Here is a 6,726-nt window from a genome sequence, read left to right as displayed (position 1 = left end):
TTAACAAATAAATGAAGGAAGAGGAAGCAGCTAACCACTCTCCTTCAGTTGCCATCTGAGGGCAATATATCAGGAGGAGGACTCTGCAATACATGCTCCAGCATAATGGCTTTTTACTGAAAGGTAAGCAGCTGCGATACTGAAAGAATGAGAAGACTGAGAGCGATTAGGGGGATGTTAATGCTGTGGTCTGGACACATGAGGGGGTGTTTGAGCCCTAAAACCAGGAAGATTGAGCTGACCGAGCAGCCGAGCTGAGTGTTTTGCAGATGTTTCACACAGAAATTAATTGTATGATGTATCTTTATGTTTAGAGAGTAAATTATTATTTTAATTGCTTATTTTTAGTGATGCATATTAATAAACAACATAGATGAGTCACCTGGAGCAGTGGTGGTTTTTATTACACGTTTCAAAACTCTAACAGGAGGGCTGTCATACCGAGAGGCGTATGTTGAAACAGAGAAGACATCACTCTGACTTGACTGCACAGAAGAAGTCAAATTTGTTTTTCTTAAGTCTTCTAACAAAGCAGCAGCTCCCTAAATGGCAACCCATCCATGCCCTCTCACCACGCCACTCAGCAGTCTACATATATACCGAGAAAAGAAACTTGTACATAAATACTCAGAACCACAGAGGTCACACTCAAAAGGAGATGTTTGGTAGAGATGACCAAACCAGTAGTGATTGCGAGATGAAGCCTCTTGAAGCACAGAGGTTTTTTCATTCAATTGCTCGACTCATTAGCCAAGGCATCAAGATGCTTCATTTGCTCTACAGCGCCATCAAGTGGACAATAAATGTAAAACAGCCAGAGTGATCATAATGACATGAATTTCTTGGGTAAAGCTTTTAATTGATGAAATGAATGAATGGTGTTTGTGATGCCAATAAATTCTAAATATGGTCTCAAAATTATTTTAATCTGTCTTTATGATGCAATGACTGGATCAAAAGAAAAAGTGGAAAAAAATATGGGAGAGGGTTGTGATGTGAATTTACTTACGATACTTATGCTTATAATGCTTTTCATAATGATCTTTGTTTGACCAGGTGAAGCATCCTTGAGATTAAAACTTTATTTTCCATGATTTATAAAATATATTCCCTAATGTGGAATCATACTGGACGATGGAGGTGAAAGCAACAAATCCTAACAACTCAACCAGCAATTAGTGCACATGAGCAGTCAGAGCAACCACAATTTCATACAAGTTGTGATAAACATGTTGCTATCCGTTCCAATGCTCCCCTCTTTTCTGCTGATTCCAAAGCCAAAAAAGACTCAAACAGATTGCTGAATCAGTCACATGGTTCGGCCCACCCTCGAGGCCTCGAACGTCACCACATACCTCATCAACACAAGACTCGATATGCGGTTCACAAAACGTCTGCCTGGATTACTCGACACACGCCTCGAAGCATCTGCACACTGGACATGACACTAAAAACCAGCCTTTATGAATCTACAACTTCTTCTGAACCATTGTATAGAAGATTGGTTCACTGCTGGAAGCTTCATCCATTGTGCTTCAGGGTGACCCCTGCTGGCAAACAGGTTGCTGTGTAGCCTTTGAGAGGTGGCTGAGGCACCTTGAGTTTTTTTGTATTCTGTAATTTACTTAAAGCTGAAATTTAACTTCAGGATCTGTTTTCCCTTCTTGCCTAATAAAGTATTTTAAACATATTTTTTAAACCAAATTAAAAGGTAAAATTGAATTATTTTGAGATGGATTTATAGTTATTGATCCTGAACAACTCTGGGCAGATCATGGCTCAGTAGGAAGAGTAATTGTCTTGCAATCAGAAGGTTGTGGGTTTGATTCTGGCTTCCTCCTTCCATATGTCAATATACCCCTGGGCAAGGCACTTAACCTCAAGTTGCCTACCGATCTGTGTATTGGTGTATGAATGTGTGAGCGTTAGTGAGTGCGATTGGGTGAATGTGGCTCTAGTGTAAAGCGCTTTGAGTGGTCTGTATGACTGGAAAAGCACTATATAAGTTCAGTCCATTTATCATATATTCACATGGTTTGATGTGGATGTAATTAATGTTAATGCAGTCCTGTTCAGCCACACATGTACAATAACCCAAACGCTTCAGTGAAATCCGCCGGAATAATAATTACTTTATTGCAGTAGGGACACAAAAGCAGAGACGTGTTATATGCACACACATCACTCACTTGCCTCAGCTGGAAACACACTCACACACACCGTCACAGTCATGTTTCCAACCTCTGTCTTTTCTCTAAATACACAGCAGCATTAAAATCGACCGAGTGCTGTTCCTTCCATCCTAAACGTATCGCTCCAGTGTTTCACTGCCCAGCAAACCAAAACGATCGACTGATTCAGACTCAATGAAGCGAAGAACAAGAAGTAAGAACTAGAAAGGTTGAAGTTTTTACCCACAAGCCATCAATCTGCCCAATTCAGAGCCCTAAAGTGGACATTTCTGCACATTGTGTTCTGTTTTAATTGCACTATTCCACACTGCTTGTTGCCATACCTGAAATATTATATCCTTATAAATACCACTATGATTAGAAATCTATATTTTTACCATTTATATTTTTAGATCTATATTTATTCTTTTTAAAACACTGGAAATATTCTTAGCATACCTCTAAGTCATGGTCCAGTGACCCAACTTCTTGGAAAGGATTTTTTTACTCCACCAGAGATCAGAGATATTCACAAAGTTAGACCTTGATAACGCCAAGGTGGAGAGGAAAAATGTCGTTAAATTAGGGCATTTTGAGAATCTGCTTTTATATTTTGGTCAAACCAAACATTCTCTGCCTTCATGTTCTGATTTGTTGGTTTAGTTATTCTCATTATTTAAGAGCTGCAGCTCACCTGTTCACCGGTCAGAGCATGGTAATTTTATATCAGTTTTGTTTGAAAACATTCATAAAGATGTTGGTCAGAAATGTTCAAATTAAGAAAGGAAAGATCAATTTATAAACTAGTTGGCTTCACAGCATTTCATTTCCATAAAACAACATATTTCATAACACTGATAGAAGTAAAGAATAGAAAATGAAAATGAAAACTCAAAAGATCTGTACATTATTAAAACAAATCAAAGACAGAAAAAAACAATAAAACAGAATGAAAAACAATGAAAGCCAAAGTAAAACACTACAAGGGCAGAAACTACTGAATTCAAACCAGCGACAAACCAACTCACTGATTAAACAGCTACTAAATTACTGGTTGTTTTAAGGAAGACTTCCTGAATAAAATGGCAGAAAAGGTTCATGAAATTAAAGTTTCACAATCTTAAAGACTTTATTATTTAGTTATTTAGAATATATGATAATAAAAGGACAAACCATATTCTCTATTATTTATTTTCTTTTTTCATAAAGCCTCTGGTCATAATCCTGGTGTGTTTGTGTAAATGTGAGTTTGCAAAGACATAATAACGGCAGACATTTGTCGAAAAATGTTCTCACACACACACACACACACACACACACACACACACACACACACACACACACACACACACACACACACACCCATTCCTGTTAGGCTTCCTGACAGCACAGCTAGTTTCCAACATTATCTTCTGCTTTGTTTAAATAACCTGTTGTCTAATAGTCTGAACCTTTTGAATAATTCCTTCTCATAGTAAAATAACCGCAGTAGAACTGGTTCTGATCCAGTTAAACAGGGACTGGGTTGTATGGAGAAGGTGAAAAACGTGTATATTGACCCTGTGGAGCTCCTGATGGACAGTTCTGGTGGAAACAGGAGAGTTGAGGTGCACATTTAATTCTGCCGTGATTTGGGCAGCCGTGGTTTTATGTTTTTTGGATACAATCCGGGTTAACACCCGAACATCCCTTTCAGACAGCTTCCTCTTGCATCCACAGTTAATCCTGTTGGATGTGGTTCATCCTTCTTGGTGGTATGCTGACATTACCCTGGATACCGTGGCTCTTGATACATCACAAAGACTTGCTGTCTTGGTCACAGATGCACCAGCAAGACGTGCACCAACAATTTGTCCTCTTTTGAACTCTGGTATGTGCTCCATGTTGCTTAAAGTAACTGTCTGACTACTTCTACATGTACATGAGCTTTGATGACATCCTATTTTTAATCTATAAGGTCCAGCTTGTTGATGGACCCGTTTTCTGGAAACATCTTCCAAGTTTAGGAGTGAGTTCACTGTTAGGTCAGAACCAGAACTCCAGCCTCAACTCTAATTAATTCCAAAGGTGTTGAAGAAAGTTGAGATCAGGACAGTCCAGGTTCTCCACACCTGCAGTCATGGAAGGTATTGGACCACCTGAATTCAATGATCTGGTGCTGGGACCCATTACCTTTAGCAGTATGGGTCATGTTATCGTTTCTGAAGTATTTTGGCTGCTGAAGGCTGCCGTAGCTGTCATTATCACCCAGACAGACAGAAAAACAACGATCAGCCGTGGTAAAAGGCACACTGAAACAGAACCCTGCAGGTTCTCGGAATCAGGAGAAGAACCTTTCTGTACGTTTTCAGAACACAATTGACCGGACCTGTGAGGATACATGTAGCGACCACTCAGAGGCGAGGCACGACTTTGTTTTTATGTGTCCAAACAGACGCAGGAAACGGGGATTGTGATAAATCATCATGTAAGTGTGAACAAAGTTTTACTGCTTCCTCATGAAACTTATTGTGGCGATCAGTTCAACTTTAAAGTGTTTTTAAAAGGAAAACGTTCTGCTTTTAGATATGAAATATGTGGGATTCTTTGTTTTGCACAAAATGCTTTTTATTCTTAAAAAATGAGGGGAAATACTTTTAAATACTTTACAGAAGAACTGAATGTCCTACAGAACAACAGCATTTCGTTATATTTATAAAACCTGGATCGCAGTAAATATGGATTCCTGGCTGTTGATTTGATTAATTATTTTCATTCACTCCATGATTTTACACTTTCTGGGTTAATAAATACGGATACAAGGGAAAAAGTGGAATTGGAGAAATAATCAAACATTTTTTGTTTTTCTGCTTTTTTCTGAATTTCATAGAAATGTCCTGTTAAATTAATTAAGTTCATATGTTCAATTTCAATAGTTTAATAAGTTACATTTTATTATTCAATGTGTTTATAATGTATAATGGTTTTGCTTTGTGAAAGAAAGCAGCTCAACTGTTGAATTAAAGTTGAATTAATAAAATATATTTATTGCTCTGCTTCAGTGAGGTTGGTTGTGTTTCAGAAAGCTGTTATAATCTGAACCAACATCATGTCTCTACTCAGGATCTTTGTGTTTAGCTTGCTGAGGTAGGTTCTGCAGGAGAGTCCAGTCCAGACTGGGTTAACTGGGTTTACACAACACACATATGTTGAACCAGAACACACACAGCTCTACCCATAACTATTGTCCAACATGGCTTTAAAATGTCCGCAGTAAACACGCAGCTGGCTTTGTTGAGGATCTTTGAACATGGAGGAAGATGTTACTCATCGATATTTCGAACCTTTAACGTTTTTCTGGCATTTTGAGTTTATGTGTGCAGAGAAAACTACCAGGAAGGGCTGTTTCTTTTAATGATGCTGGTGGTTTTGGGTAATATTCCCAGTATAGTTTACCTCTGTTGCTGGTTACCGGACCTAGGCTCAGGTCCCAGCCACTCTACTCTGGATATATTTATTTTACATGACGTGTTTTCCTCTGTTTTTGTGAAAAATCTGCATCTATGGCATGACACATGTGCCATGCCAGCAGGTGGGGACAACATGACCATTAACTGCATTAATATATGAAAGAAGACTATCTGGAGTATTGAAACATAATGCATGGCTAAAGATTCTCCCAGCATAGTCATATTCATATTTTCTCTGACATTTTTTAGCCTTTTCTGTCCTTCAGTGACATTTTCGGCTCATAGTTGAAGTTTAATGGAAACTGAGTCGGGACAGACTGACCGATGAGGAGAAATGTCTCAGTTGTTGTGGTTTGATATGGGACATCATCGTTTTTAATAATCTCCAGATATCCAGTCTACATATGTACACCACTGAGCTTTTTTAAAAATCTAATGTTCTCATCAAAACTGCTTTTTATTTACAATATTTACAGTTTCAAAATGATTTTTAGTTCTCTAAAGGTAAAATAATAATTGTATAAAACCGTTAGTGTCCTGGGTTAAACCGCTGCCTCCTATGTGGATATTATTTTAAAACGTGCAGTTCTGTATGTTCTGATTGTTTTTGCTTTATATGATCCCATAAGTAAATAAATTTGAAAAAGAAACAAACGTTTCAGTTTCCTCTTGAGTTATTTTTCAATCTCTATCAACACTAATAAAAACTAGAAACCTGCAAGCAGCTTTGAAGGCCCTCGCACCCCTCAGCGCAACTCGGGCTGTTGAGCGACCGCAGGAGCCTGGCATCACCTCATACACGCCACCGACGATGACACTGCTTCACTTCAACATGTCGTCACTAAGTGGTACTGTGAGCAACATGTCATATGATCTTCGGTCATGCAGAGTTTCAGTCTGGCAAAAAGCATTCAAAATTTGGAGTAAATCGGACCTTCCAGATGGAAGCTGCACTCACTTGTTTGTTTGTGGGTGGGGCTAAAACGACATCATCAATTGACTGTGTCAACATGTCCATCATTAAGTCATGATCATGTATACTACATTTCAAGTGGATCCGAGGATGTATGAGGGAGATATAGCCCTTGAAGTGTCCTAGGGGGCGC

Source organism: Girardinichthys multiradiatus, chromosome 9 (assembly GCF_021462225.1).
Source record: "Girardinichthys multiradiatus isolate DD_20200921_A chromosome 9, DD_fGirMul_XY1, whole genome shotgun sequence".
Classification (NCBI taxonomy): Eukaryota; Metazoa; Chordata; class Actinopteri; order Cyprinodontiformes; family Goodeidae; genus Girardinichthys; species Girardinichthys multiradiatus.
This window is presented reverse-complemented; position numbering follows the sequence as displayed.